Genomic DNA, 21,748 nt, shown 5'->3' on the forward strand with positions numbered 1-21,748 from the left:
AGCCAAATGGTGTTAAAGAGTGTTTAACGGAAGGTACTAAAATAAACTCGTTTAAAAAGTTTGGGTACTAAATTGAACATTTCTAAAGTTCGGGTATCAAATTGAACATTCCAAAAAAGTTGGCGTACCAAATCCGTAATTATACCTATTTTAAAAGATATTAATAATTTTATCATATTCAAAAACTTAATAATCTAATTATTTCATATGGTAAGTAGTTATTTTATAATAACTAACATCCAATAATAGCATATAAATAATTAGTTTAACTTGTTTTAAAAAGTGATTAAATCACTGATAAAAAAATGTAAAATTGATCTAGTGTAGGGAATGGTCATATGTAAAAGAAGAAAGTGCAGAATCGATACTGTCTATCCACCACATTTTTCAATGAGAAATGATATTTTAACAACCTAATTTGACAACTTCTCTCACTACCTGACGTGGCAGTGAGAGATTAATTTTTTTTAGATTCACGTCAGCCACGTTTTATAACGACGCGCGAGAGAATGGAGGTTTTATTTTCGTGTGCAGAGTGTACAGCGGTTACCTTGTGTGCAGAAACAATCAAGTGGCATTGCACTCTTAGGTGGTTCTTCTTCCTCTTTCTCTCAATTTCTTCCTCTTCCACTGAAGGTCGTTCCTTTCACCTCTACTGAAACCCCATTTTGTGGTTTGATTCCTTTCATTCCATTCTTGGCCACAGTTTAGCTAGTGGTAGAGGTGTGGAGCTGAAGCTGAAGCTGGGGGTGGGTAAATCCTAGGGATGGCAAAAATACCTGTGCCCGCGGATATCTGCGGATAAAATTCGCGGCGGATAGTTATTACTACAGATATTTATTACCCGCGGGCAACGGGTAGCGGATATTTTAATACCCGCTTATAAACGGGTCGGGTACGGGTATCATACTATCCGTACCCGCGAGTACCCGTTACCTGCAAAAAAATAAAAATAAAATTCAATTTATATTTTATTAAATTAACTTAAATTTAATTAAAATTAAAATTAACAGTATATTTTATTATGTCAAATTTAATTATAATTAAAATTTAATTTAATTTATATTTTATTTTTATAATTTTATATTAAAAAATTTATAAAATATATATTTTTTAAATATTTGTGGGTATCGGGTATCCACGGCTACCCGCGGTTTTTAAAAATATCCGCAAGTATTTTTTAAGCGGATACCTAGCGGGTAAACGGGCGGGTAAACGGGCGGGTAGCAGGCGGATTTTTTTTGGCGGGTCGGGTTGCGGGTAGGCACTATCCGTGCCCGACTCGACCCGTTGCCATCCCTATAAATCTCATTCTGAATCTTGTTCGCCTTGCGATTTTTGTTCGAAAGCTGTCATTTTTACACTGTTGTTGTCATTGGTGTGAATATTGGAGGAGGTGCATTTGGTTTTTTTTTAAGAAGTTTTTGCGCGGTAAGTAAATGATTCATTCCAAATTTCTATCTTTGGTTGCCATAGTGGGTTGTGATGTAGTTGGAATTTTGTTTATAAAAGGGGATTTGTGATTATATAGTGTATAGGGCATGCAATTTAGATATTAACATGTTTTGTTAGATGTACAAGTGTTTGCTATATTTGTTGAAATCCAAGACCGATTAAATGGTAAACTTTGGTTTGGTTGTTCAAATTATGCCCATAAATTTAATATGGATTCTTAAAAGGTTACAGTTAATGTGCGAAGTAATGGGTTCGTAATGCGAACCTGCCTTTTTCTGCATAAGTTTGTTCCCCTAAGGTGGTTTTGTCATTCCTTATCCAATAATTAAGTGTGAATCCAGGTGTCCCCTTCTACTAAGCTGCCTTATATGATATGAACAAGATCTTTCCACTTTTGGCTTGGATGATAAGTATCTCGCTTGTTGGTGTGAATAAATTTGACACTTGAATAATCAAAGTTAGCGGACACAAAGTCATAAGGAATAACGAATATAAATTGCCCACTTTGTTTTGAAGTTTTTGCATATGAAAAACTCCCAGATTAAGTGCAAAGTCGTGCTATCGTAACTGCCAACCTCAAATTTTCTGCAAAATGTTTTTCCATCACCCACATACAAGTACTTGTCCTTAAGTTTTTATAATTTAAGATGTTTTCTTGGTGGATAAGTTGGGTTGGTATAACATCAACCCATTTCAATAGGTCTTGGTGTCAGAAGTGATCTCGAATGTAAGTGTGAACCCAGGTGTCACCCTCTGCTAACCTGCGTTATATTATTTGAACAAGATCTTTCCACAAATTGCCTTGAATAATATATATCCCACTTGGTGGTGCGAATAAATTTGACACTTGAATAATAAAAGTTAGCGGACACAAAGTCATACGGAATAACAATTATAAATTGTCAACTTTGTTCGGAAGTTTTTGCATATGAAAAACTCCTAGATTCAGTGCAAAGTCGTGCTATCGTAACTAACAACCTCAAGTTTTCTTCAAAATGTTTTTGTCATCACCCACATACAAGTACTTTTCCTTAAGTTTTTATAATTTAACATGTTTTCTTGGTGGATGAGTTGGATTGGTATAACATCAACCTATTTGAGTAGGTGTTGGTGTTAGAAGTGATCTTGAATGTAAGTGCGAACCCATGTGTCCTGTTATGCTAACATGTGTTATATGATTTTAAAAAGATTGTTTAACACTTATTGGCTTCCATGATAAGTATCCCGCTAGGTGGCATCACTAAATTATAGGCGTCACTAAAAAGGTTAACTCACACCAATTGATAAGGAATAATGTTTATATGTTTTGGAGATTGTTTTAAAGTTATTGCCTATTAAAAACTTCCAGTTTAAGTGCAAAGCTGTGTTGGCGTAAATGTCAACCGGAACCTTTTTGCATAATATTGTTTTGCCTCACACACATAGAAGTAGTACCCTTTAAGTTTTGGGAATTTAACATGTTTTTTTGATAAATGAGATGGGTTGGTAAAAAATGCACCCATTTCAATAGGTGGTGCTGTAAAAAATGACCCACAACGTAAGTGCCAACCCAGTACTTGATATCAGCTAACCGACCTTATATGATTTGAACAAAATTGTTTAACAATTCTTCGCTTCCATGATAAGTATCCCGTTTGGAGGCGTGACTAAATTATAGACTTCGTTAAAATGGTTGACTCAAAACAATTCATAAACAACAATATTTATATGTTTTGGAGTTTGTTTTAAACTTATTGCATATGAAAAAGTTGCAGTTTAAGTAAAAAACTGTTATTGTAACTGCGAAACTGAAGTTTCCTTCTAAGCAAAATTTAGGTCCACACTCCATTCACAACCTAACTGCCAACGAACATGAAATGTGTACCATAACCATAGTATAAGCAATCACATAAGTAAATAACGGATCCTTACATGCCATATGTTGCAGTCAAATTAAAAATCAAAATACCTATAATGTTTTTCAGAAGTTAGCGTTTGACCGAATAAAACTAAACTTAACATTGAGTTCAGCTTGACATCCAAAACCATAATATATAAGGGGTAATATTTGCCCTTGTGGTTGTGACTTTGATGATTGACCTACCTGAGTGTTCTTGAATTTCTTGAAAGGATCAACTAGGCTTTTAACAGGTTACCATAAATTTCCAAAATAAACAATGTTGCTCACCAATCCGCTCTTCAACAACACTGTTTTAAAAAAAATCCAAACTTTATCATATATAAACCAAAAACAGAAACAAAAATCACTCCTTTCCACAATCATCAACAAACACAAATAGTTTCTTGCAGTAGGTTAACCCAAAACTTTTTCCACCAAAAGGGAGAGGGAAAAGGGAAATGACGAACCACTAACAAAATATCTTCCAAAACGGACCAACAACAAACTTCCACAATGAAGGAACAACAACAGATACAATTCGGAGAGGAGATGAAGGACGAAAAAATAGTGGGCAACGACGAAAACCAAACCTGCAAATGGTTTAACCATAAAGTCCTCACCACCACTTCTCAAACAACTTCCACTGCGTTGTCTGTAACTCCTCTCTTGCTTCTCACTTCCTTCTCTCAAATCTGAAAATCCTTCAATCCCTGCTTCTTTCTCTTTCACTTGCTTCTCTTTCAGATCTATAACTCTCGCTTCTCTCACTTCAACCACTGATTCTCTCTCTCTCTCACACACTTCCTTCTATATCAATTCTATAACTCCTTGAAACACCAATCTCTCTTATAAAAAAACGTGCATGACGTGGATATAAAAAAGAAATAAAAAAAATTAATCTCTCACTACCACGTCAGGTAATGAGAGAAGTTGTCAAATTGGGTTGTTAGAATACCATTTCTCTTTTGCAATCCCTATTAGTCTTGGCCTCATGAAAATGGGTTAAAACTTTTTAAACAAATTGTCAATGAGACTTGACTACAACTAAGGTTATGACTTCGGGAAAAAAAGAGGCAAGTTTAAAGTGGATATTCTAACTAGAAGAAGATGAACCAGACAAAGGAATTTCGTCCTTTATAAAACTATAATTTCGTCCTTTGCAAATTTATTCTGCACTTTAGTGATGACTCATGTAAATATGATCAAAGATTAACTATGCAAGCTGAGGAATATAGTGACCTGGAAAATATTGAAAATGGAAATGTGATGATGCTAGTAAGGTATGTGATGATGCTAGAAGCTAATGAGAAATAAAAAAAGCATTGCTCTGAACTCATTTCTGATCCTCGATGTTTGAGCCACACCAACCATCGTTTCCGAAATCAACATCTGGAATGTAACATAATCAACTGCAAGATTGGTTGTCCTAAAGATGAAGTGATTGTAAGATAATATTCAAAACAGATATAACTATTAAATGATAGTCAAATGTTGTTCTAATATAGAAAAAACATTAAACCTGAAGTTGGGTCAAGATATGTTCGACGAAATCCAGAGAAAGACGTATCTGGAAGGGAAGGAATTGGAACTGTTAACCAATGCCCTACCATTGGAGGTGGAGTGGACTCATTCGCCTTCAAGCCACCGGGAAACCAGAAAGCTTCAGTGGGGACAACAACCAAAAACATATCCTATCATTTAATAAAGTAGCAATTTGTAAATGAACAAGTTAGTTCGAACCTTAGAATCCCCAATGCAAGATCCAAAATAGATAAACGAAGATTCAACCTATGAACTTAAAAAAACTTGCTAATTTGAAGTTGTGTCATTAATCAACAACTAAATCCACTTATGATTTCTCCTTTAATCTACAAAAAATATTAACTTTAATGGAGGTTTTTTAAAGGAGGGTATAATAACCTCCACTAATGGATACACCTAGCGGAGGTTTTTCAAACCCCAGATAAATTTTAGAGGTTCTATACAAAACTTCAGTATGAAGTAACAGAGGTTATTTTGAAAACCCTGATAAATAATTTTTTTTAATAAATTAAATAATTTAATTACATTCTTCTTTTTTCACAAACTCTCCATTCTATTTTCAGATTTTGGAAATGTTTCTTCTACCTCGCACCCTTCTATTCCTCTATCTAATTTTTTTTTTTCATTTTACTTGCGCCCTTTAAATTGCTGCTCCAATTTCTCAATCTCATATTCACTTTGCTTAACCCTCCCTCGTACATCCAAATCTCATTTTAGAATATGTTTTTTGTTCTGTGCACTATCTCCTCTTACTTCTTGTGCTCATAAGAAATGGTATGTCGCTTCTTTATTCAATTTGTTGTTTAAAATTTTCTAAAGCTTGTGAATTTTCTGAAAGCGTCCAGAGAGGTGTGCGATACTTGATACTAGTAAGTTTTTCAAATTTCAAAGCATGCGAGATTACACATTTCCCTCTAAAGCAACGTGACGTATTTGATGATGTGTTTGTAAAACAATGGTAATTTTCTATTATACTGAACTTTTTTTGATGTAGTGTCATGGTTTGTCATTTTTAGTTATATTGATTTCTCTAATTTTGCAATCAAAAATCTAATCACGATTAAGAATGGGTTATGATGAGAAATTTTTCCACTAAAACCCTAATCACGACTAAGTATGGATTTACAAGAAATGTGTCACTCATACTCTATACCTTGACTGCTACTAAAATATCGGTTGAAGATTGTTCTGAATTGAGGAACTACAATTCGCTTGTGGGTATGCATACCCCAATTCTCACACTACTTTATATACATGCTCTTTGTTACTGATGATTAAATATATGGAATTTTTGTAGGCTAGAATTATAGAGATGTATTTGAATGGTTGGCGAGGGGTAAAATGTATTTGAATACAATGTTTATAATAGATAAGAATTGTAGAGTAATCACTGGAAAGTTAGCTTTGCCATGTAGCATAAAAAGGAGAGTAATTCAGTTGCATGTTTTTCAAAACATACATGTTTGAACTTCTAATTCCTTAAGCATCTAGTAACCATGTCCTCAATATCTTAAGTCTAACTAAAACCAGCAATCAATCAAAATTATATCCTAGTTCCAACAGTTTTTTCATCAGAATAGCTTGCCTTGTAGAAGCAAAGCTTCAATTAACAATTTCGTTCATCATCAAGATCTATTCTTCATATGGAAGGAAGATTTAGAATGTGACAGGTTACAATAGGTTGAAGGTGCATGTATTGTTGGGTTTCCTTTGTCAAAATGGTGTGAATTTGGATTCATGGGCTTAATTATGTGCCTCTCTCTACTTTTCTTTTCAAATTCATGTATATTACATAGGTACAAATGCTAGTTTTATATTAAACCATGGGTCTCTCTCTTGCAACAATGTATTTATATCCACTTGGCTAATCTCAGTTTCCACAATTACATTATTATACCAACATATGTTGGATTCATGAGGTGTGTTGCAATGTTATATTAAAATGATATATATAGCTTTGGAGTTGTGCTTGTTGAATTAATATCATTTCTCAAAGCAATATCTATGAATCCTTGAGGCTTACATATCCAAGTGAGATCATGGGATTCTTTTATTTTCCATTTTTGGTCAAGAAGGATAGAGACATGAGAAGGTTCCCTTGCCACACAGAGCTTCTTCTCTACTTAAATGACTTATGTGAATACTTTGACTTAAGAGAGATCATAAGGTTCAATACATGCTACTATCATTCTTTTGTTTCATGCCAAAGAAAATATCAAATTATGTTTATATACTTTGTACATGCTAAGCTCAATCATAATTTTTCTTTGTTTATTTCTTTATGATGCACAAGAATGGATGCATGGAAAAGGAAACAAATGCACAATCACATATAAAGGACCCAGAACCATTTAGTTCCTCTATTAAAAAAAGGATAACTTCTTTTATAAAAATGATAATAACAAACAAATTAATTACAAGTATTTAATATATTCGTATATGTTACTATTTTGATGTTTCTAAAATGTGTCAACTATTATTGACTTTAGAGCTCTTATATATAGCACAGTGAAAGCTTTTGTTTGAAAGAGCAGAGACAATGAAAATTTCTCGTTGAGATAAAGAGACCACGAGTTGTGCCAGAGAGAGTGTAAGATCCGCGAAATTTAATTAACTAAATAAATACTTAATTAATAAATGTGGGTAGTGGGAGCCTTTATGACATTAATTGTTGATTAACGTGATGTGGAAAAGTACTAGCTCAAGTGTTTGAGAGTACTTGGTGGTGATGAAAGGATTTGGGTTCGAGTCTTATGTATGTCATTCATGTGATATTTAATTTATTATCATTTTAGTAATATGCTTGATCATGATGAGTGATAATATAATCTTGGAATTATAAGAATTATCATGAAACATGAATTGGTTAAATTGGTTGTGTTTTTAATTTGGAATTGTATGGTTATGGGTTCAAACCTTGGTAGATCAAGGGAATTGAGCCTCGTAATTGAATTTTGTGTTTCTGGAATGTTTCTAGAAACTGCCTGGCGGATGATGAACTACTACCAAGCGACTCATCCCATTTCTATGCATTACATTATTCTTTTTTCACAAACTCTCCATTCTATTTTAATATTTTGGAAAAGTTTCTTCTACCTCGCACCCTTCTATTCCTCTATCTCATTTTTTTTTAATTTTACTCGTGCCCTTTAAAATTGCTGCTCCAATTTCTCAATCACATATTCATTTTGCTTAACCCTCCCTCATACATCCAAATCTCATTTTAGAATATGTTTTTCGTTCTGTGCACCATCTTCTCTTACTTCTTGTGCTCATAAGAAATGGTATTTCGCTTCTTTATTCAATTTGTTGTTTAAAATTTTCTAAAGCTTGTGAAATTTCTGAAAGTGTCTAGAGTCGTGTGCGATACTTGATACTAGTAAGTTTTTCAAATTTCAAAGCATGCGAGATTACACATTTCCCTCTAAAGCAACGTGACGTATTTGATGATGTGTTTGTAAAACAATGGTAATTTTCTATTATACTGAACTTTTTTTTATGTAGTGTCATGGTTTGTAATTTTTAGTTCTATTTATTTCTCTAATTTTGTAACTAAAAATCTAATCATGACTAAGAATGGGTTATAGTGAGAAATTTTTCCACTAAAACCCTAATCACGACTAAATATGGATTTACAATGAGAAATGTGTCGCTCATACTCTACACCTTGACTGCTACTAAAATATCGGTTGAAGATTATTCTGAATTGAGGAACTGCATTTCGCTTAAGGGTATGCATGTAAGACTCGCAGAATTTAATTAATTAAATAAATAATTAATTAATAAAGGTGGGGAGAGAGAGCATTTATGGTAATTAATTCTAACTTGTGTGACGTGGAAAAGTACTAGCTCATGTGGTTGAGAGTGTTTTGATTGTGTGAGAGGATTTGGGTTCGAGTCCTATGTTTGACATTTATGTGTTAATTACATGATTTTTATATTTTTACATGTATGATCATGTTGTGGAATAATAATAGTACTTGGATTATACTAGTTAGCAAGAAACATGAATTTTCATGATGGTTTGGCATTGTCTTATCATTTGCATGGTTCTGGGTTCAAGCCTTGGAGAACCCAAATTAAACTTTATTTTTGTCATTTTGGGTTTTAGGTTTGAATTTGAAGGGTTAATGGAAACCCTAGATGCATGAGCAACCAAGGGGTGAGGTTTGAGTGCAGAATTGTGGCTGATTGGAGGAAGAACTAAGAGGACTTTGGGTGAGCAAAGAGGAACTTTAGTGAAATTCTCAAACTTTTAACAAGGAAACCAGGTTAGGGGAGTTTTACTCGCTAATGTATATGTGCATAAATATATGTATGATTGAATGTTTATTTAGATGCCTTTGTTGGATTAAAAACTGTACAATTTCACGTTTCTAGAAATTTTCCAGAAAGGCCTGCCAGGCGGCTCATACCATTTCTGCAATTCTGGGTTCCTGGAGAAGGAACCGCCTGGCGGCACATACCCAGTCGCTAGGCGACACATAGCGATGCACCAGTTTTTTGGGTTGGGACGAAGTGCCTGGCGATAGCGAGTGACCCGCCAGGCGGCGTGGCAAGTTTTGGCTCGAATCAATGTTTTTATGATCTGGGCTCTTTCTGACAGGTGGAAAAGCTAATTGTAATGATTAACGAATGATTTTGATATCATATGATGTACAATTTTAGGTATTAGTAGGCATAAGTGAATGAAACAGTGGCTAAGTACCCTAGGGTCGGGAATTGGGGTACAGTTGAGGTGTAATTGTTTATGATCCTTGCTGGATATAATTAGTATTGAATTGGAGGACTGTATTGTTGGATTTCTTATGCCAAGAACGGAGAGAATGGACGAGAGAAGAGAAAAAGGAGTGCACTGGAATGTTAGCAGGCGTAACAGAAACTGGTTTATTTCCCAGGTTTGATACACCCACTAGTGCAGATTGGGGTTTGTAACTCGCCTTATAGGCCTCGGTTACTGCGAGACCGAAGCCTATAAGGAGGTGGTGGCATTTTTGAAATTTTGCTAACCATTTTGCCTCGGGTCCAAATTCAACCGAAGCATATAACCAGTTTTATGCTTCGGTTCTCCATCAACCGAAGCCTATAACCCGTTAGTGGCCCCCAGTATTACAAAATTGCCACTAACATGCATGATTTGGCCTCGGGTAACAAAGGACCAAGGCCTATAAAAAACTATTTGGCCTCGGGTGGCTAAGGACCGAGGCCTATAACGCTTTATGCCTCGGGTGTTTACAGAACCGAGGCCATATCGTTTATTTAGGTTCCCAAATCGCGTGAACCCATCACTGTTCATCATCTTCTCTCTCGCGAACGCTCTCCGCCACCATATCCAGACAAGAGAAGATAAATTTTTTCTTATGTTTAAAGAGTGTCAAGGTACCTCAAGGATACTCTTTAAATATTCAGAGTTTAGTGTCCATGCAAGACTTGAAGCTTGTTGGCCTAAAGTCTCACGATTGCCACATCTTAATGCAACAATTGTTACCTGTAGCTATTCGTGGAATTTTACCCAAAAATGTTAGACAAACTATAACGCGTTTGTGTGCATTCTTCTCTTCAATTTGTAGCAAAGTCATTGATCCTTTAAAGTTAGATGAACTTCAAGCCGAAATTGTTATCATCTTGTGTCAGCTAGAGATGTTTTTCCCTCCATCTTTTCTTGACATCATGGTACATTTACTTGTTCATGTGGTGAGAGAAATCAAGTTTTGTGGGCCAGTATACTTAAGATGGATGTATCCCATTGAACGTTACATGAAGATTTTGAAAGGGTATGTGAAAAATCAATATCGTCCAAAAGCTTCAATGATCGAAAGATATATTGCTTTGATAGTTATTCAAATTTTTCGAAAATGGTTGGACAAAATCAAACTTTTGCTGAGGGTGCGTCTATTGACATACCTCCACTTTTTACTGGTGAAAATTATCCTTTCTGGAAAATCAGGATGCAAATCTTTTTGGAGTCTATTGATAGAGGTATTTGGGATCCTATTTTAAATGGTCCTTTTGTTCCTACTATTACTATTAATAATTTGCAAGAACCTAAGCCTTTTTCCCAATGGACTGCGGAAGAAAATAGAAGGGCTCAATATGATGTTAGGGCCAGAAATATAATATCATCTGCACTAACTCTTGATGAATTTTATAGAATTTCAGTTTGTACAAGTGCCCAGGAAATGTGGGAGATTTTATGAGTAACCCATGAAGGAACAAATGATGTTAAGCGTGCAAGGAAGAACTCATTAATTCAAGAATATGAGATGTTTCGAATGCAACAAGGCGAAACCATTTATGATGTGCAGAAGAGATTCACCCACATCGTTAATCATCTCTCTGGGTTAGGTAAAAATTTTGATATAGATGAATTAAATATTAAAATTTTGAAATCTTTGAGCAGGACATGGCAGCCAAAGGTTACGGCGATCACTGAATCTCAAAATCTTACAACAATGTCCATGGCGGCTCTTTTTGGTAAATTGAGAGAGTATGAACTTGAACTTGGGCGTTTAAATGAAGAAGAGGACCAAAGAAGGGAAAAGAACATAGCTTTCAAATCTGAGATTGTAAAAAGCAAAAGCCTAAAAGAAGATGATGACTCTGATGATAAGAATATGAGTTTAATGATAAAGAAGTTCACAAAGTTTATGAAGAGCAATGGCAAAGGTCATCACAAAAGGTATAAAAACGAAAACCAAAACTTTGTTTCAAATTTCAATTGCTATGGATGTGGTGAAACAGGTCACATAAAAGCGGATTGCCCAAATGCTAAAAAGGGTAAAGAAAAGAAGGGCAAAAAGGTTTTCAAGAAAAAGAAATGGGAGGATAACAATTCAAGTTCTTCTTCAAGCTTATCCAGCTCTAGTGAATCTGATGAGGAAGCAAATCTATGTTTGATTGTTGAACATGACTCTTCTGACAGTGAGGTAAGTTCTTGTAGTAATGACAATGATTATGATTCTTTGTATGATGCATTTCAACAACTACTTCATAAATCTAGTAAGTTAGATGCTGCTCACAAGAAATTAAAATATGATTTTAAGGAGTTACAAAGTAAGTTTGAAAAATCTCTTGAAGAAGAAGAAAATTTGAAAAATAAAATTTCAATTTTAGAAAATAAAGAGACTGAAATTATTGAATGTGCATATTGTAAAAGCTATATGTTTGATTTAAATATTCTAGAAAAACAACTTAAAGATGCATTAAAAATTAAAAGTGTTAAAAAGCCTAATTTTAAGAAAAATGATTTAAGTAACAATAAGCAAGCTCCTAAGAATAAGAATAAAAGAGCCCATAGGGTATGGGTAGAAAAAGGTAAACCTTATTCTAGGAATATAAATTGTGTAACATGTTTTTATTGTATGCTAAAGGGGCACACTTCAAATAAATGTAGAATCAAACATTTTGATGTCCCTAATGGAAGATATGCTTGGATTCCTATTATAAAGTAACATGCCTCTAACCTTAAAGGACCCAAAGAAGTTTATTGGAGACCAAAATTTTATTGTTCTCTATCTCATAGGTTATTTAAAAAAAAGAAAAAAAAAATTCAAGAAAGTCCCTTTGGATGTTCAAAGATCTAGTATATTTATCAAACTTTTGGTATCCTGGTGAGTTATATGATTTTATAATGGGTTTGAGAATATTAGATATGTGAAAAAGTGGTAAAAATCATTAATTTCAGTGTTTTCCGAAAAACTCCGCTGTGATAATCAATTATCTCAGGTCATAATCGATTATCAGTAATCGATTATCTCAGGTAATAATCGATTATCAGCAAATCTGGAAATTTTTGTTCATGGGTATGAACCAATAATCGATTATCTTAAGCTGATAATAGATTATCTTGCATAGTAGGACGCATATTTTCAAATTTTTTACCGTTTGAGTGAGCTTTTCAAAAATTTAGACCATGAGCAACCACTAGGTACTTCATAAATGCAAATTAAACGTTGGAGTTCATTTTGTTAATATAACATTTCCTTCTTTAAACCCATATTTTTTAATCTTTAGAGTCTTTGATTAAGGGGGAGTATTTGTTCTTGAAATGTTTGTATCAAAAAGGAGAAATATTACATGTAGGAGGAGTTTTATATCTTAAACAATTTTTTAAGGGGAACTTAAGTTATCTGATTTAGGGGGAGTTGTCTAAAGAATTCATTTTTTATTATGATCAAAAAGGGGGAGATATATTTGTGTTATTATCTTGTGATAAGTTGTACCTATATAAGGAGAAGATATGTGTTTATTGATATCTTGTAATACCTTATGTTTTAAAAAGGAGAGAAAAATTAATTATCTTTTATTTAGATTAACTACTCTTTTCTCTTAAGTTATTTATTAAGAATAGGACAAATCACAAGTCTTCAGCAAATTTTGATCATCATCAAAAAGGGGGAGATTGTTGACAAAAAGAAGAAGATGAACATCTTCCTCCAATAAGGAGTTTTGATGATGATGATGATAACTTATGAAGAAGTATGGAAGACTTGATGATGATGCATGGAAAAATGTTGAAGACTTAAAAGAATGCTTCGATTCAAGAGATACATTGAAGACTTATGGGTTTAGTTATTTAGGTTTTGTAATATGTGTATGTTATTTGAAATAGTTAAATTAGTATGTCAAGAGTCAAAAGGCAAAACCCATGTAGTAGAACACTAAGAGAATTTTATATATTTGCAAAACTCACTGGAATAATCGATTATTCTTATTGATAATCGATTATCTCAATTAAAACTGATTTTTGAGAAAAGCCTCTGGAATAATCGATTGTCACTGCTGATAATCGATTATCACCTGCTGATAATAGATTATCCTGACTGATAATAGATTATCACAGCAAGAAAAATATTTTCATAAAAGTTTCTGTGATAATCGATTATCACTTATGATAATCGATTATTTATGGCAGTTGCGACTTAACTTTTCATATTCTTAACCTAATTTGTTAATAGGCTTATATAAATAGAGTGGTAGGCTTTCATTATCAAACACAGAAGTTAGAGAAGTTTGAGTACTTAAGAACTCTTTGTGGGAAGGCTTTGAAAAACCTAGTGTGGGTAGAGCGATAACTTTCATCAAGTGGGATCTTGAGGGATTGAGTGCTGCTGCTGTTGCTAGGAGAAGCCGATCATCCTTTGTGTGATTCAAAGGAGGTGTTCATTCCTTGTGTGATTCAAGGAAGGTGTTTTCATCCCTTGTGGATTTCAAGGGAGGTGTCTTCATCTCTTGTGTGATTCAAGAGAGGTGTTTTCTAAACCCTAATCTTTCTTATCATTGATTGTAAGTTTGGTTTATTTTAGTGATTTAGTTAATCTTGTTTTTGAAAGATTAACAACTAGACGTAGGGTCTTTTGATCCGAACCAGTATAAATATCAGTGTGCATCTTCTTCCCTTAAACTCCTTATTTATCTGCACTTGCATTTAAAGTAACTATTAATTAATTAAATTTTGAGAAAAATTTTAAAACTTGTCAAAATTTTTAAAAATCCAATTCACCCCCCTTTTGATTTTTTGACCATTTTTTAGTCATTCCGCTGCGCGATACCAACAATTACATGGAAAAAGCAAAACCGATAGGAGTTCCTCACAGATCATGGTTGAACAGGTGTTCTATAAGTAACAACATCCGAGGTGTGAGTGTGGTTACCAAAAATCGCGAAGAGTTGATGCAAGCACAGCTATACATATTGAACAACACAAATGAGGTAATGCCTTACTTATCTGCACACAAAGTCATTATGAAAGAGAACAATCCAAGACAATCAGAGAAATGACATTTGATGGAGCATAATAAAACATTCATGCCTTGGTTTAAATCTGAGGTTTTGAAAGATTCGCAATGCTCTAAGACTTTGATGTGGTTAGCAAATGGGTTGAAATTTGATGTCATCTATTGTACAAGTTATGAAATCAATAATTGCACATTCTATACAAAGTCTCTTGATGATAAAAGCACAGTACAAAATAGTGGAGTCAGTCTTGAAGCTGAGTCGCTACAATTTTCTATATTTAAAGATCAAAATCCCGTAGTAGGATCAATGACATACTATGGTGTAATACAAGAGATATGAGAGGTTGATTATACCATGTTTACTATTCCACTGTTCAAATGTAAGTGGATTGACAATAAGAGTGGTGTCAAAATAGATGAATTAGGAATGACTCTAGTGGATTTTCGAAAGGTGGATTATCGAGATGAGCCATTTATCATGGCACAACAACCATATCAGGTTTTATATGTTAAAGATCTTGCGTCTGAACATTGGTTTGTCGCTCTTCATGGGAAAAAAACAGATTGATCCTAATGAAGAGAATATGAGTGATCTTAATATTGTTGTCACCCACCCATTTAGAAGAACGATAAATGTTGATGAAATCCATCTAGTTGATGATGTACATGCAATTCGAGAAGATCACGATGAAGGAATATACATATGACCAATCAATAACTTTATGTATGAATTTCATATTCTTGTTAAAATTTAGGTGTTTTGTTAAATAATGTTTTATATATTATTTTATATGTTGCTTATTAATGTTTTTTTATGTTTTCATTTCATAGATACATGGCTGAACATTATACTTCATCAAAGGATGAAACACCTACTAAGAGACCCATCAGAGGAGCCACTAGGTTGAGAGAGCTCTTAATTAGAAGAGCTAAAGGTAAGAAAACACATGTTGATATTAACGTCGACACTGGTGAGCCTAGTGGTCATTATAGGGACGTCTTCAAAAGCTATTTAGGAATGTTGGCACGAGAGAGAATATCAATCCTTACGCCATCTTTTGATCATGTCACTGAAGCTGATCGGGAAATGATATGGCAAGATTTATAGGTAACTAATATTAATGTTATTAATGTTATACTTTGATTTTGTTGATAATATGATAAATATTGTTGATGACATTTTCTATATTGTAGCTAACATTTGATATTCCAAATGTGTCGACGCTTAAACAAAAATGTTTGTCATCGGTGGCTGAGAAATTTTGTGGTTTCAAGACCAAGTTGACGTCTAGGTATGTCTTTGGACATAAAAAGAATGAAAATCCATTGTTGAAATACACTTGGATTGATGAAGACACATGACGTCAGTTTCTTGAGCTTCGGACATCTGAGGGATGGCAGGTATGTTTATTTGAAATCATCAATAGCACAATTGATAATTATGCAAATTTTTTAACTAATTTATAAAGTGGGTTTTATATGTTACAGGTAAAGAGGAAAAAGGCTCAAAGCATAAGTGCTCAAAATAAAAACCCGCACATATTATCTCGTGGTGGGTATAGAAAACTTGAAGAGAAGATAATGATAGAAAAGAAAAAATCTAGGCCCCCACCTTCTGAGGGTGAAGATACTGAGCCTCCTTCACCACCATCACGTCATCAGAAGTGGAAGTTAGCCCGTTTACGCTCATTGGGCAACTACACTTCTGAATCTGCACGAGAAATCTCTGAGAAAATTGGAAGATACAATTCTTATCTAAATAGCTCGTTCATGTTTTATATTGTATTTTTTTTATAAATTTTTGTTACATTGTAGGATTCGTTGGTTGAGCAGACCTCCCAAGGAGGATTCATTCCAGAAGGTCGTCATGACATACTTGCTACTGCAATTGGTCGACTTGAGCCTGGACGTGTGCGTGGTGTTGGATCAGGAGTCGGCATACGCTAATTTTTGGTTCCTCCTCTCGTCAGTCTTTATGCAGTCATGGCGCTGATTATGAACAAAGACTAAAGGAAATGATCACGGCGCAGGTGAGAGAAGAACTAATGCGCCAATTTGAGCATTATGGCATTCGTTCGCCAGTGGATCATTCGCCAGAACTAGACCCATTTGTGCCTCCCACGGGTAAATTTGTTTTCTATAAGTTATGAATTGAATAAATGATATTTAATAAAGTAATTGAATAACATTAATAAATCGTTGACTCTAACAGGTAGAAGCGGAAAGGGGAGTTGTTCAGCTCCACCCGGGGATGACATGGATGACACTCATCCATGTCAGCTATATATTTGGGATGGTACAGAGAAGACACTAGTGGCTCGTGGAAAAGTATTTGAGGCAGCCATAGTTCTTCATGGCATGGAGTTATCAGAGGATGAGGTTAAGGTCACGGTAGAGGAGGTTCTCATGTTTAGTTCCTGTGCCAACAAATGAGGTGTATACTGTGGCACAGGCATTCCAGTGTTTCCTCGCCTGGCCTAGAGATTTGGTTGTTACTGCCCCCCGGTACAGACTCTTAAACCCACAAATATACTACATTTTTAAGTTTACATGTTTATTATATTCAAACTTAAATTATATTCCATTTTAACTGAAATTGCATCAATATAGGATAAACCTCAATCAAAGAAGATTCTTCTCTCTTTGGATGATCCTCTTGGTGCATTGCTCCAACTTGCAGAAATCATAGCTGATAAGCCGATGTAGGTTCCTTGGGATGCTAACATTTTTGGGAGAGATCTTGACATCCCTTTTTACTTTCATTCCCAAGATGTCTTGGAGCTTGCACGGGGACAAGAGAAACTCAATATTACCATTATTCAGTTATGAATGATGTAAGTCTTTTAGTCATTATATATATTTATTTGATATATTTATCTATTTACTTATATCAAATCAATTTTTAGGTTAGGTATCTGTCTGGTGTCACTGAAACTATGGGGCTGAATGATCTATATGGGTTGATAGACCCTCAACTCACCCATGAAGGCAACAAGTTTGATGACATCCAAGCATATGTGACCAAATGCTTTCAACGTGGAAAAGAAATTTATTTTGTCCCTTATGTTGCTGGGTAAGTCATTTTTGTTAACTTATGAATATAATCAGTCATTTTAATGCATAACAATGAATTTATTTTCTTATCAGGCGTCATTGGCAGTTACTTGTGGTTTCCCTAAGGGAGAACCTTGTTGTGTGGTTTTGCTCTTTGCATCGCCCTCCCCCCAACCATCTTAGACAAGTGATAGATTGGTAAGAACCTCAATATCAATCTTATGAATATGACATGTTATATAAAAATAGACATATGACAAACCGGCTCATATGAGTGCGGTTACTATATAATGCAATGGATGACAACCACTGTGCGTGCTCGTATTACAACAAATTGGGAAATGGTAATATATATTTGAATTAAAACGAATACTTTGCAATATTTCCTTTTTATATACTAACTTAACTTAATCTATTATTTTGTAAACATTCAAGAGTCCTGCAACAATTCTTGCAAAGTGCATCAAGTTTGGTAGGATAGCATGTACCAAATATATAATTGAAATGTACAATAATATTGATTAGGACATGTATCTGGATTGTAAATGATTTGTATTTGTCTTTTAAATGAATTTGAATTGTGGATGTGTTATAAAATATTCTGTTCTGGTCTGTGTTGGGTGCTGAACAAAATTTGCAGGTTTAAATGTGGGAATAACACCAAAACAGAAACTGCATTAAAAAAAACACTATATTAGGCCTCAGTTCATACCACAACCGAGGCAAAAAGGTGACATATGGCCTCGGGTAATACCAAAACCGAAGCCAAAAGGTGACATATGGCCTCAGGTCAACCAAAACCGAGGCCAAAAGGTGAGCGAATTTTTAAAAAAAGTAAAAATAAGTTGCACATATGGCTGCGGTTAGGCCTGACAACCGAGGCAGAAGAGGTGCTCTACGGCTTCGGTTGACAACCGAGGCCAAAGGCTATCCTCCTTTGGCCTCGCCCCAATATGCTTCGGTCCGGGAACCGATGTAGAATATGAAAAATAACCGCTGCCAAAACCCCTTCCTACATTGGTGACCGCCTGGCGAAAGACAGGTTACCGCCAGGCGGCAGCGTTGCACCAATGGCGTTCTGGGGTTTTGGTTAGGTTGGTTCGGGCTGATTGCTGTGATAGTTCGTGGATAGTTCGTAGACATGAAGAGGAGTGAAGGAATTAGTGGAATGATGAAGGCGTGACCACCTCCTTAGAAGCTCCCTCAAGAAGGATCACTAGAAGCATGTCTAGAGGGGAGTCTTCTATTCCATCACCTTTATCTTTGTTTTGCATTACTTTAGTTTGAATTCCCTAAGTTGGTTTCTAGTTGACTTATTTTGGTTGACTTGTTGACTTTGATCCAAAGTTGACCTTTGACCAAGATTAGATTAACTTAAACCAACAGGCTAATCCTTGTTTGTCTTGTTTTGTAGGTAATTAAGAGAAAGTAGAGCATGGCTAGGTGGCACTTGGTGATTGGAGCACTTGGATGAAGTGGAAGAGAGAAGAAAGCAAAAAGCATAAAGCAAAAGCAAAAGTAGACATGTACCTTATCTCCTTTTGCCTTTGTGGTTTATGCCTTGGAAGGTCACTTGGTCTCCTTCCTCTTTTGGCCTAGAATCCTCATGGGAATGCCTCCACCAATAATCTCCCTTCACTTGGCCAAGACTCACTCTCACATTAGGTTTAGGGTTTGCTAGTTAATCATTTTTCATGTTTTTGTATTTGCTAAAGGACCCCTATGAACTCCTATTTAAAGGGTGCTCCTTATCTTGTAAAAGGGTTGATCATTTTGTTATAAACTTTGTGCATTCACCCACCAATTTTCGTGAGCTCTCCTTCCTAGAAGTGAACTCATATTTGCCTTATCTTGCTTGCAAGTGGCGGCACCATCACTCATCTCTAGGGTTTGGTTGGCTTAGATCCCCCCTATGAGTGGCGTGCTTCTTCCATTCTTCATCTTCTATGCTTTCCATTTTTATTGTTTCTTCTTTCATTTTGGTCTTTAAGTGTTGTTATTGCCGTGTGTGTTTAAGCTTGAATCCAACTCTCTTCTTCCTTTCATGAGCTTGAGAAATGAACCTTCACATCTAGATAGCATGCTATCTTAATGTCCAGTGGGAATTTTCAAAAAGCTTTCTTAAACAACTTCACCATATTCATAACTCTAAAAGGAAACAAGATAATCCTTCATCATTTGGTATCTAGAGCCTAGGTTATCTTGAATATGGTGTTTTTCATGTACTAACCTTGTCTTGTTGTAGCTATCTTGTTATGGTTCAAATCCACTTCCATGACACACAAAAACAGTGCTGGCAGAAAACGTGACGATTTTAAAACATTAAACGGCACCAGCTCAACGGTCCAAAAATTACATTTTTGCACCTCTTTAAACTCCTAAATGTGGTTGGATAACATGTCTTTGGATGCTTAGTCTTTGAGCCTCAAATCCATAAGTCTAAATGCATGATAGCTACATGTTTGTGTCTTTGTGTATGTCATGTTGAGTCTTTAAATGTGTCTAACTTTTGCTTGAGTCTCTTGTCATATGCTTCTTTGAGTTTTCTTGTTCTTGTTTCTAAGTATTTGAGCTATTGCATGAGATCTATGCCTTTTGTTGTTGTATGCTCCTTGAAATTGATTTTGACATAATTTTTTTGGGAACTAAGTGTTCAAGACACCCTAAAATATCCTTCTCATCATCTTAAGTACTTAGTTTTGAAAAGAAAAATTATTTTCATGACCAAAAACAGTTTGGCCGAGAGCTAATGTATTGCTTGGTGAATCCATTTGGCCATTTTTACTAGGTGTTATGCTACCAAATTTTATACTTGGATTTTGGGTGATATTGACAAATTAGTTCAATGCTTTAACTTGGTTATGATCTTTCTTGGTGTATGCATAATTTGAGGTATAATCTTGGCTTGTTCAAATGCTTTCCATAGAGTCTTTAAAAGTGCTTTTCATTGCTTTAGTCTTGTTCAAGTTTTGTCTTTAAAACAAAATTTCCTTAGAAGTTAAACTTTCTTGTTTTGGAGCTTTGCTTGCTTGTCTTTAGATAATCCTTGTTTTGTCTTAGTTGTTTTCATTTCCTTGTTTTCCTAGAGTGTTGTGGCCGAGCCACTTGCTTTGCTTTTGAAAGGTTTTCATCTTTTTTAAGGTGTTTTCACTTGTTTGGAAGGATTTTTGAGTGTTAGCCTTGCTTATGTGCTTTGGGAGTGTGATAAAAAACAATTGGGTGCTTGTGAAGACCACACTTGGTCTTGAGTTTGGCTTGTTTTATTATCTAACATCTTGCTTGTCTCGGTTTTTGGTGAGTTTTGGTGTAGGAACATGAATATGGATCCAATCTTGGAGGTAGAAGAGGAGGAGGAATCGGCTTCACCTTATTCCCCTCCCATGGTGACTCCTATGGCCTAAGAAAGTGAACAAATCACCCTTGCCAACATCCTACGTGAGATGGAAGTGAGTAGAAGGGAAACTTTTGATCAATTGAGGGCGGATAGGAGACAAAGTGAGATCTTCATACAAGTGCACATCCAAAGACTTGAGCTTAAAGAAGATGAGAGGAGAAGGAGGAGGTCCTCTTCCGAGGACTCTAGCCATGGTGGAAGAAGAAGAAGGCACGACCATGATGGTGGTGGAAGGCACAATCAACTCCCACAAAGACAACCTCCACCAATCAAGATTCCAAAGTTTAAGCGGGAGAATGATCCAAACCTCTACATTGAATGGGAGCAAAAAGTGGACCAAATATTTAATATTCATTTAGTTAGTGATCAAGAGCAAGTAGACTTGGTAGTTTTAGAATTTAAGGATTATGCCATGACATGGTGGCATCAATTGTGTATGGACAATATTAACCAAGAGCCACCCGCGGCCTCTTGGATGGACATTAAAACTTTGATGCGCGCTAGATTTGTTCCTTCCTACTATAGGAGGGACACTCTTTTGAAGCTCCAAAGGCTTCAACAAGGGTCCATGTGTGTGAATGAGTATTTTAAAATGATGGAGTCCATGCTTCTCAAAGTAGGACTCCAATTTGAAAGTGAAGAAGAAAAGGTAGCTAGATTTGTGAGTGGTCTTAGAAGAGAAGTTCA

This window comes from Vigna unguiculata, chromosome 1, assembly GCF_037176805.1.
Source record: "Vigna unguiculata cultivar grain cowpea cultivar isolate G323 ecotype 2 chromosome 1, ASM3717680v1, whole genome shotgun sequence".
NCBI classification, from domain to species: Eukaryota; Viridiplantae; Streptophyta; class Magnoliopsida; order Fabales; family Fabaceae; genus Vigna; species Vigna unguiculata.